The following is a 12,418-nucleotide window of genomic DNA, read 5'->3' on the forward strand; positions in this document are numbered from 1 at the left end:
CCACCCTCTTTGGGACCTGAGGTGGCAAAACTCTTCCAGAGCATCGAGGCGGAAAGCCCGCCCTCGACTTCTGGGGCAAACTCACCCTTTCCATGCGTGTGGGCTGCTCCACTCTCCCAGCCCGAGACCTCCTGACTCCAGACCTCAACCTCCATGGCTCTGTCTTTGAAGAGATTTTTCCTTTAATTTTTTCCTTGTCTGTCTCCTCCAGTCCAGACCGGCAATGGCTCTGTCTATAAAGATCTCGCAAAAATTCTGTTGGCTTTGCATGAAGCACACAAGGGTCAAAGCCATCAGACAATAGGACTTTCCACAAATCCTTTCTGCTTAACTCCTTTTCCAATCTTGGCTTGTACTGAAATGGCGGCTGGGTTCCATGTTTGGTTCCATCCTCATGTTGGGCTGTAGCTTCAGGGATTCCACCCCCTGGAAGCTTGTAATTTTCCAAGCGATCAACTTCTGGTTTCTTTGAACCCAAGAGTTCAGTTCTAAGTTTATCTCTCTCTGCTCGCATTTTACTATAAGCTGCAAGGAGAAGCCAGGATACGTCCTCCACACGTAGTCTGGAGATCTCCTCAGCTAAGTATTCCAAGTTGTTGCTTCCAGATTCTTCCTTCCATCTGACACCAGGACTCAATTTTGCCAAATTCTGTGCCACTTTAAAACAAGGATCGCCTTTCTTCCAGTTTACAACACATTCATCATTTCTGTTCAAGTCCTCATCAGAAGTTTCTTTAGAGTCCATATTTCCACAAACAGTCTCTTTAAAGCAGTTTTGGCCTTTTCTATCAAGCTCCTCACAACTCTTCCAGAAACTTCCCCTTATCCATTTAAAAAGCCGTTCCAACATGTTTGGTATTTGCAAACTCAGCAGCAAAAGCACTCCACTTCTGGTACCAAAATCTGTCTTAGTTTGCTAATGCTGCAGAATGCAAAACACCAGAGACGGATAGGCTTTTATAAAATGGGGGTTTATTTCACTACACAATTACAGTCTTAAGGCCACAAAACATCCAAGGTAACACCTCAGCAATCGGGTACCCTCACCGGAGGATGGCCAATGGCCTCCGGAAAACCTCTGTTAGCTAGGAAGGCAGCTGGCATCTGCTCCAAAGCTCCAGCCTCAAAACGGCTTTCTCCCAGGACGTTCCTCTCCAGCAAGCTTGCTTCTCTTCAAAACATCACTCCCAGCTGCACTCTCTTTTCTCTCTTTGAGTCAGCTCATTTATATAGCTCCACCAATCAAGGCCCACCCCGAATGGGTGGGGCCATGCCTCCATGGGAACATCTCATCAAAATTATCTCCCACAGCTGGGTGGGGCACACTCCAAGCAAATCTAACCAGCACCAAAACTTCTGCCCCACACAAGACTACAAAGATAATGGCATTTGGGGGACACAATACACTCAAACCGGCACACTACCCTTTTAAAAGAACACATTTTTCTAATTATTAAAAAAGTTCTCATTATAAAAAAATTGGAAAATAAACAAAAAACACCTATAACCACATAAATCAACAATAACATAATGTTTTAGATATGGTTTATTATCATATTTTTCCCTCTTAATATTACAGCATAAATATTTCACAAGGAAACTAAAAATGCTTCAAAAACATCTTTTTAATAGATTTACAATAGGTTTATGGATATACTATAAGGTATTTAGCTATTTCCCCTTTCATGGATATTTAAGTTGTTTCTAATTTTTCACCTGTAAATATATCCCAGAAAAAGCCATATTCTTTGATGCAGTCTTGTGGGGCAGACATATTAGTGGGGATTAAGTTGGAATATTTGGATTAGGTTGTTTGCATGGAAATGCGCCCCACCCAACTGTAGGTGATAACTCTGATGAGATATTCCCATGGAGGTGTGGCCCCACCCATTCAGGGTGGGCCTTGATCAGTGGAGCCATATAAATGAGCTGACGGGCAGAGGGAACTCAGTGCAGCTGTGAGTCACATTTTGAAGATGAGCTACAGCCAAGAGGGGCACTTTGAAGAAAGCACAGGAGCTGCAGATGTGAGACAGTTTGGAGACAGCCATTGAAAGCACACTCTTGCTCTGGAGAAGCTAAGAGTGACATTTTTGAGAAACTGCAGCCTAGAGAGGAACGTTCTGGGAGAAAGCCATTTTGAAACCGGAACTTTGGAGCAGATGCTGGCCACGTGCCTTCCCAGCTAACAGATTTTCCAGACATTATCGGCCATCCCCCAGTGAAGGTACCCGATTGTTGATGCGTTACCTTGGACATTTAATGGCCTTAAGACTAACTGTGTAACCAAATAAACCCCCTTTTATAAAAGCCAATCCATCTCTGGTGTTTTGCATCCTGGCAGCATTGGCAAACTAGAACAGGTAGTGATGAAATTCTCTGAATGTAAATCTACATTTCTGATTCTTTAATTATGATAGCTTAATAATAGTGAAATCCCTGAGAGAAAATGTATAGACATTTTAACTATATACATACAGTTAAATTTATTTTCAGGAAGAGCCTACAAATTAAGACACAGTATGTGGAAGTCCCACCATTGCTAATTTGATAAATGAAACATAATATTTTGAGTTTTCATTTGCATTTGTTGGATTATTCTAACCAGACTGCATGAAGTCAGGACTTGTTTTTCTTCTCTGCTATAATCCCAGCTCCTAGAAACTCCAGTATGCAATAAATACATATTGAATTAATTAATTAAGAAAGTAAATAATTATACTGAGCATAAACTAAAACTGGACTTTCACACTTTGGCTGACAAATACTTAGGATTTCTTATGACGGCACCCCCTGTAAGACAACATGTCAGTTCAGTAGCATAACTATTTTTGACAGTATATTACAAACTGTTTATGGAATTCAAAGTTTTTTAATATATCACTTTTATTATTTTAGAAAAATTTAATAGAGAACAGAAACAAATCAAAGTTCTAATAATTAAGCATATTTCCATAAATTTAATAGAATTGAAACAAATATGGAAACCACAGGTGTGCCAAAAGGAGAAAGTTTTTAACTTTATTGCACTTCAGTCTCATTGGTCCCAGCCATCAGCTACAAATTCAATTGGATGAATAACTATGTATTGAAAAGACTGATTTTTCTACAGTGATCATATATATTCATGTGTAATGAATTCATATTCATTTGCTTAAATGTTCTTCTAAATTTTTCTTAATTTAATTCAGTGCAGAAGAGTGAAATCTACAACTAAGTATTTTATCAGGCTGCTAGAAATACACAGCATTGTTTCTCAAATGAGAACATTTCTTTCCAGGGAAAAAATTCTCGAGTTTGACAGCCACTGTCATTTGCCAATTCAATAGCCATTTCCCCCTACTTCCCTCTTCCCTACCACATACACCTTCTTTCTTCCTAAAAAAACTCCAGTTTGGCAAGTGACCCATTTAGGGAAAGATAGCTGGAGGGATTCTGGAGAAAATACTTCGCTTTCTGATAAAAGGGGCAGGCCTGAGTGGAGAATAGACTTCCACTGCCCCTACCCCCTTTTGCCTGTCTTGAATATGTTGCTGATGGCTGGAGAGATATTTATCTTTTGACCGTGAGGTGACAAATATGAAGATGAAAAACTAACAAGCTAGGTAACAAAGAACTAGTCTGGGTTCTTGATGATATAGTTAACCTGCTAAATGAATATTAGAACCTACTACTTACAAACTTCTGCTTAGGTAAACAATAAATGTCGTTAAGGCTCAAAACATTGTAAGTCCAGGAGGTAGGCAGGATAATGGCCACCCAAAAGATGTCCATGTCCTCATTCCTGGAAACTGTGAATATCTTATGTTACATGGCAAGGGGCAGTTACGGTTGCAGATGGAATTAAGGTTGCTAATCAACTGGCCTTAAAATAAGGAGACTATCCTGGATTATCTGGCAGGGCCCAGCATCATCAAAGACATCTTAAAAAATGGAAGAGGGAAGCAAGAGTCAGAATCAGAGAGAAATTTAAAGATGCTACACTAAGAAAAAAAAAAAGCTACACTGATGGATTTGAAGATGGATGAAGGGTCCATGAGCCAAGGAAAGCAGACAAGAAATAGGTTCTCCCCTAGAAGGAATTCCTGCCTCCAGAAGGGATGTAACCCTGCTGACACCTTGATTTTAGCACAATCGGACCCAGTTCAGACTTCTGACATCTAGAACTGTAAAATAATAAATATTTGCTATTTTTCCAGCAGCCGGATATGTAAAAAAGAGGGGATAAGGATAAGAGAGGAGTGGAAGCAAGGTTATAAAGACCTACTGAAGCTAATGTTAATGGTTTGGTCTTCACCTTTGTGAATTTAGAAATCCAAAGTTCAGTTCAACAGTTACTGCATTCAGGCTTCATGGCAGACCCCCAGGAAGACAAGGGAGGTTCGGAAATGAATGAGCCATTATTTCTCCACCTGAGGACATTTCTGAGAAGGTCTCCCCCCCGCCCCCCTTCCCTCTCTCTCTCTCCTTAAAATTAATTTTTATTTCATTTCTGTAAGGAAAAGGCAGGCTTAACTGTCCCTGAATCGCTGAGAGAAAATTTGAGGCAGGTAAACTTTAAGTAACTTACCTTTCTTTACCCAGTTAAGTGGGCTTGCACAAATTCTGGCATCCTGGTAAACCTAAAGCTGGTCCTGAGGTCCAGCTATTAGGCAGGAGTCTGTCTTCCAGAAATTTTTTATATTTTAATAATCCCCCTTTAATTTCACTCATGTTCTATTTGAACCCCTAGAGTGGCTTCATATGCCCCTCAATAATGCCACATAAATATGCTGTTTAAATAGAAATCAGTTACTCCCAGTAACTGATCTAAATTCATATGATCTCTCAACCATTCATATCTTTTAAAAACTTTTTAAAAAATGATTTTTAATTATCCACTTTAGTATGCGAATATAGTCTCTTTGTAAACAACAAGACAGTACAGAAAAGCTCAAGTTCCCTTTGGCAGGTCCCTGTTCCACTACCTTTCCTAGAATTTCACCTGCTTGTTTTTGAGGACACTGTACATACTCCCCTGAATTCAAATCTCAGTTCTATTTATAATATAAATTCAGGGAAATCATAAGTCTTCTTTGTTCAAATATCTTAGACATTAAACCTACTCATGGGTGTACCTGGGAACACGAATGCTTATTTGTCCTTTTGTAATAATCCCAGTTTGTTTACAGTCTCCCGTAGCTACGGACAACAGAAAGTTGACTCATGGTATTCTGTAGCTTTTAGCATAAAAGAACCGCTTAGTTTTTGCTTATGACTGCTGTCTCAAATGTAGGCTATTCATTGATAGATGCCAGTTTAGTTCTTTGAAAATATAAATATTTAATAATAAAGTACTGGCATTTAAAGTGTACATGAGCACTATCTACTTTACCAATTCGTTAAAAGTATAAGAAAGAATTACAAATTGTAAGTAAAATAAGTTTTAAACCAAAATTCTGAGGAAATTTTTAAATGAGTTTGGTCTAGCTACTAAGACTAAGTATAATACATCCGTCCTTGTATATACATATCTATACTGTGCTCATACAATTTCACGTTTACTTTTACACATATTTCCTAGCCTCAATAGATGCTCCAGAACACTGCCTTTGTTAAAATATTTATAGGCTAGTTCTGAATTTCTCAACTACATTTACGTTTAAACATCCACTGTTTTGGAAAATTTTCACTTTACTATTGAAATTTAAGATTCTCATCTTATCTTCATGTGTTCTAGTTTGCTAATGCTGCCAGAATGCAAAACACCAGAGATGGATTGGCTTCTATAAAAGGGGGTTTATTTGGTTACACAGTCTTAAGGCCACAAAGTATACAAGGTAACACATCAGCAATTGGGTACCTTCACTGGAAGATGGCCAACGGTGTCCAGAAAACCTCTGCTAGCTGGGAAGATACGTGGCCGGCATCTGCTCCAAAGTTCTGGCTTCAAAATGGCTTTCTCCCAGGACGCTCCTCTCTAGGCTGCAGTTCCTCAAAAATGCCACTCCTAGCCGCACCCAGGTTATCCGTCCTCTCTTAGCTTCTCCGGAGCAAGAGTCTGCTTTCAACGGCTGTCTTCAAACTGTCTCTCATCTGCAGCTCCTATGCTTTCTTCAAAGTGTCCCTCTTGGCTGTGGCTCCTCTTCAAAATGTTACTCACAGCTGCACTGAGTTCCTTCTGTTATGTCAGCTCACTTATATGGCTCCACTGATCAACTTAGACCCACCCTGAATGGGTGGAGCAACAGCTCCATGGAAATTAGCCAATCAGAGTAATCACCCACAGCTGGGTGGGGTGCATCTCCAAAGAAACATTCAAAGAAATCTAATCAAAACTGATAACATCTGCCCACACAAGATTACATCAAAGATAATGGCATTTAGGGGACACAATACATGTTTTACAATTTATTAACTAAATTTTATAAAAGTACTCTATTTGAAAACAAGACCTTCATTCTTGCCCCCTCAGAAGTTCAAATGGTTGGAGGGGACTCCAAAACACAGATTGTAAACAGATGTTATGATTCTTTTAAACAGGAAAAATGTAATTCAGCACTTGGTTTGAAAAGGTAAAACCCTTAGCAGATGCCAAAAATTGCTTAGGCTCTCTCTACCACTCTACCAGGAAGCTGTCCTTGATTATCCACCTATGCTAGATGTCTATACTTTGATTTTAGAATTTTTAGACAGTCTCACAGTTAGAGACTTAACCAATCTTTTTGTAAAGAACTGGTGGAATTTTGCTGTATTTTGACATTAATGGAGAAAACTGGGCTACAGAGTCTTTAGAGAAAAACACTCTGTCTACATATGTGCTATGTGGATTTTATAATAGCAATGGTAGAAAATAGTGTTTAAAAATATTATGATTATTACAATCTCAGGAATAAAAATACAGGAACTCTACCATCTTTACAACTTTTCTGTGAATCTATAACTATGCCAATAGCCATGTGAGAGAATTTGGAAGCAGATACTCCATGAGTTGAGCCGTGAAGTACCTGTAGCCCCAGCTGACACTTTGGTTGCATCCTTGTAAGAGACCCTCAGATTTCTGACCCTCAGTAACCATGAAATAATGTTTTTCCAAGCTGCTAAATTTGGGGGTAATTTGTTACATAATAATACTAACTAATACAGTACAACTCAATTTCCATTTTATTAATTGCAACTGCCTCTGTCTATATTGGAAAACAGTAGCACATCACATAGGAAATATTATGTATTCATCATGGTTTTCATATGGATTCACAGATGTCCCGGGAATAATTTCCTGACTCCCAATACAGTGCTTAGGACTCTGTATTAACTAAGAAACAAACAAAACAAACAAACAAAAAAACTTAAATTCTCTGTTACTAAGTTTAACAGAAATGAACCAAATGTATTAACAATGACATAACAAACACACACAAAACAGCATGAGACTAGAATTATTATTTCAATTATATATCTGTAACCTGTTTAACCACCTAAGTCCATTTTATAGATTAAAAAACAGATTCAGAAAGGTTAAGTTCATTGCCTCAGGATCATACAGCTGGTAGATGAGTGAAAGAACTGGAGTTGGAATCTAGGTATATCTGCCTTCCTGATTATGAAGACAATTCTAAGCTTTGTAAACTTGGGAGACTTACTTTATCTCCTGATTCTTCTATTTCTTGGTCCATAAAATAATAACCTTGCTAGAATGTGGTGATAATTAATTAAAATGTTCTGGCCCCAGTATGATCTCATTGTTGTTTGCACACTGAGAGGTATAGCTATATATAAAATAAAACCTGTGTTTAATCTACCATTCAGAAGCCTAAAATTATGTGTGGGGAAATTAACTCTATTCTTTGTGCTGTTTTTTCTTATTTAATTAATGTGCTTATGACATGTTAAAAATAGTACAATTATTTGGTTTAAATTCCTTAATTTCATAGTTGTTTTCCCTGACCTTCACAACAATCCACTGGAACAGAATGTTCAATACTTCTAATAATTTTTTTAAATTAGAGAGTGTATTAGGTGCATTTTTCCTCTTGAGTTTTCATTTGTTTAATTAGTATCATAAGTATCAAAATTGGATGAGGACTTTTGGTTTCCATGGTCCCAGAATGAACTCATAGGTGACTCAAAGAAGCAAAAAAGTATCAAGAATGTAAAGTGTGTAATTAAGCCTTATCTTGAGAAAAATTTTTTTAATCATAACAAGGAAGATTATTGCTTTCTAAAGACAGTAAATATATATACTGTATTTCACAAAACCTTGGTAAGACAGGTTTAGTGCCCAAGAAGCATTAACTTTGTTAATTAGACACAATCCTAGAAACTTATTTGTGGATTTTGTTTTGTTTCTAGTTTATTTTCTTTTCATACAAGCAAAAAGATTATGATAATCCAGTTTTTACGGTACTTATTCAAAGCCTTGGGGGATACGTGAGCCGATTTTTCAGTCAATGTGCCTCCCTTCCCTTGGAAGGGCGCAATCTCTTTCAATTTCTCTCAGGCTCTGCATGGAATTTTCCTCTCCTCTTCATCCTGATGATGTAATACATGATCACGTGTTCATTGTCTCGTTTTTCTTTCCAGGTAGTGTGGATACTTCTATTTCCTTCTCCTTTTTCATCTATTCTCTTGTTATGGCCTCTAACAAGATCCTCTCCAGGGTCCCTCTGATCTCTATGCTAATCAGAAAGCACTGAAGTAACTTGAAAGACAAAGGGAAAAAAAAAAAGAAGCAGCTGGGAGCCCTTAGTTTTAACAATCTCTATGGAAACAATTCCAAGGAGATCGAGCTGGGAACAATTCCATAGGGATCACTGGAGTGGTGATGAGCCAATTTGTATCTACAGGATTCAACTTGCAAATGGGAATAGTTGATAGATTTTTTTTGTATTTTGAAGAAAAGTACTAAAATAGAAGACAAATAAACATTAGATTTACTACCCCTATTTAATGTACTCTCTTTTAAAAAATTCAAAACACCCTACTTGTTCTAATTATAAAAAGGCAAAAAAAAAAAACCCACGTTCTAATTGCAAATCCTTCCTAAGCATTCATCCTAGCAAAGAGCAGTGCCCAATACAAAGAAATTGTGCTCCCCGCCCCCCCCAAGAAAAACAACAAAGAAAAGGTCACATTTAGTGGTGAAAAGTCATTTATGTCATCATTAGAATGATTTTAGGACTATGGCTCATAACCAGACAAATTAAGTATGTGGAAAAAAAATGCCAAATTCAATTAGGCAGTAAATAGATTATTTGAATTCAGCCAAGAGGAGAAAGGGATTAGAGAATTCCATCTATCAAATAAGGCTGAAAGACTGAAATAACGCAGCAATGTAACCTGTGAACCTAGGGAAAGAGGACGCAGGGAAAAAGGACCAAGATGAAGTGTGGGTTCTTGGGGTCTTATTATTACAGCAATTTTTTTTTAAGGGTGGGGGGAAGAAGGGTGTTCAGAGTGCCAGCTACCCCAGGTCCATCAAGTTTCAGGCCTGTTCAAAAGTCTGTGGTCAATAAACTGATCACCAGAGGTCTCCTGAGATGATAAGTGTTTGTTAGTGGAAGTAACTTCAACTTGCTTGAAATGATGTCTGTTCCCTTAATACATGAATAAATTTATTTGTAATCCCAGGATGGTTTCCCATTAAATACCAAGATAATGAAGAAAATCAAGCACTATATTAGTACTCTCTGGGTTAAATTTAGGCATTATCTGCAAATATTTGGAATTTAAAGTGTTTTTAATATAGAGAATTTGGGCTATCAGAGAATTTGACAAATTAGCCTTATTGATTCTAAAAGACATGTAATTGAGTGATGGATTTTAATTTGTAACTTTTTTTCAAGTTGAAAACTGCAAAAAAACTTAAGTAAATTTAAGTAATATTGGAATATTTTCTTAAATTTTATTATATTTAGAAGCTTACTTTAATAGATTTATCAGAATTACTACCTGAGAAGGTTTTGCTTGTTGGGTCAGGGATTGAAAGGCTTCAAGAGAAAACTGAATATATTAAATTTACAACTGCAGTTTAAAACGTTTGAGGGGATTTAATGAAATTGTAAATAAGAATGTTTTAAGGGATTATAGGCTGTTCAAACAGCTAACAAAGCATTAAAGAAAAGCAAAGCCAAATGTTCCTAAACTACTAGATTTGTATACAAAATACTAAGGTTTGTAAGTAAGTTTAATGGCTTAAGGATTTTTTAACTTATAATATTAATTAAATATTATTTTGGAACCCAAATACTTACAAATAGTATTTTCTGTGCATGAAAAGCTAACACAGACACTAAAATGTCACTGTTTGCATCTCCATTTCAAGGTTCTCCCATCTCACCTTACTTTCCCCCAAACAGTAAACTACATTTTGATAATACCTTGAAGCTTAAACTGAATTTATTTTATTCCTATTTTCCCTTCATATGGATATTAGCAAGTACTTTGTCTTTCTTCTTCCTAAAGACATTCACATTCTACTTGGTATTATCATGTCAATCTTTTAATTTTGTTTCTATCTTGTTTTTCCTGAAACCATGCTATAAAATTCTGAAAAGCTTCTTTGAAATGCTCCCTCAAAAAAACTTTACACTATTTCAATATTACGTTGCATAAGTATAGTAATCTAAAAGTATTTTAGAATTTTAAGACTGTAGGAGACTTCACCTAATTCAATCCCCTTGTTTTACAAAACTGGGCACTGAAACCTAGAGCAATAAGAAATCTGCTTTTGTAATAGATTAGCTTTTAATTTTTCTTTATTCCAGTTCTGAAGGCAATAGCGCACAGTGTTTAAAACCTTGGGAGTAAAACCTGTATCTGCCACTTACTACCTGTGTGACCTTGGGTAACTTTCTTTTTACTTCTCTAGGACTCATGTTCCTTATCTGTAAAATGAGAGATAATAACAATATTTCATGATTGTGTAAAGTCAACGAGTAGAGCGCTTAAAGCAGTGTCTAGCTCAAGCAAGCTCTCTTAACCGTGAACTATTGTTATTAGAGCAACTTGATTTTGTTTTCCTACATTTGTGAACATCACACCATCCTTTCCCCGCATCCCCTGAGGGGTATTTTGAGGCAGTGGCCTCAAGGAAAACAGTAGGGCACTATACTTGGGCAATTCTTGCTGCCCCGTACTTGTTTTAAACAGGATTAAGGATGAATTAAGGTCATGAAATGGAAGTTTCATTATATAAAGGCAACTGGTCTCTTGTCCCCATTCTAAACACTGCAAATCTCGTGGCGCGGGGAGCGGCTTATTCATGCTTCTCCAAAACTAACATCCCTCCCCGCTGCTCCCCCATCTACCCCGCTCCCTCTAGGCTTCCCAATGTTTGTAGCATAAAGTCCAAAATCTTTTCGCAGGATACTAAAGACTGTACAATCTTGACCCATTCTATAGGATTATGGTCAAATTCATCTCCTCTCTCCCTCTCCCTCGATGCACGTTCATACCCTTGCACTTTAACTTGCATGGATCCTTCACCAGGATTGCCCTTCACCTTTCCCACAGAAATTCGATTTGTATTTTTCTGTGAAGCTTACAAAAGCCCATAAGGCGTTATCAGGAATCTTGGTGGAATGACAGCACAAGCCAAAAGGCATTTATTAGGCGCCACGTATACACGCAATGTTCAAGAATACAAAACGCTAGTTTAGAAAATCCAAAGGAGGAAGCCATGACAGCTGATCCGTCACTGGGGTAGGAAAAGATAACGCGTAGGGGAGGAGAAAACGGGGAAAGATACATAGAAAAAACAAGAAACGTGGTAGCAAAGAAATCAATCAAGAAGCACTTTGAGGGCAGCTAACCTGCCAGCGTTGCGCACACGAACTAGGCCCGATTGGGGTTGCTGCGGCGATGCAGTGCCCAGGCCGCGGGAAGAGGAGCCCTGGCCGAAGCGCAGAAATCGGGCCCTAATGGGAACTCTTAAGTGTCATAGCAGGAAGGAAACAGTTCTATTTTTACTGCATAACGCAAACATGGTGGACAAGAGAAACCTTCCCCGCATTTGGTGATCAAACCACGTGGCGCCCTTTCCACGCAGGTGACGCTGGGGTAAGGGTGAGGCCCTTACGGAATTTGTTCTTCGCGGGGACAAAGTTAAAGAGAACTTATCCAAGCCGCGTCGCCACGATTCCTTCAGAACACATTGGGAGGACTACTACTTCCACCTCACATCCTCCTCAAGGAGGCAGAAAGAGAGCTTTCAGAATTTGATGGTTTTACGGTAAACAAAAAAGGGCGGAGACAGCCGCGAGTCTTTCTAACTGGACCAAACACTCTCAGTTTCTCTCCTCTGCGCCCCCAACAACTGGTCAACCCACCAACGCGCATGTGCACTTCTTGCCGCCGCGCCAAGGCGGGACTGACTCTCTTGTCTCGCGAGAGCGGGGCCAACCGGTCTTCGTTGCTCTCGCTCCACCCCCTCCTTCTC

At 38.4% G+C, this 12,418-nt stretch overlaps 1 protein-coding gene across 5 annotated transcripts in view; it reads right to left on the reverse strand.

Annotated features, from left to right (window-relative positions):
• The window catches only part of PBLD (phenazine biosynthesis like protein domain containing), a 42,749-nt gene that overhangs the window by 17,624 nt on the left and 12,707 nt on the right, over window positions 1–12,418 (reverse strand). The window contains exon 1 of one of the 5 annotated variants that reach the window (XM_037805420.1): window positions 11,793–12,416. The exons of 3 other annotated variants lie outside the window; for them this stretch is intronic. The gene's annotated coding sequence lies outside the window, so the exon portion shown is untranslated. Of the gene's footprint in view, window positions 1–1,047; window positions 1,109–11,792; window positions 12,417–12,418 lie in introns of those variants that run through there. One more of the 5 variants, XM_037805419.1, reaches the window with a different exon arrangement.

The sequence above is a fragment of the Choloepus didactylus genome, chromosome 15 (assembly GCF_015220235.1).
Source record: "Choloepus didactylus isolate mChoDid1 chromosome 15, mChoDid1.pri, whole genome shotgun sequence".
NCBI classification, from domain to species: Eukaryota; Metazoa; Chordata; class Mammalia; order Pilosa; family Megalonychidae; genus Choloepus; species Choloepus didactylus.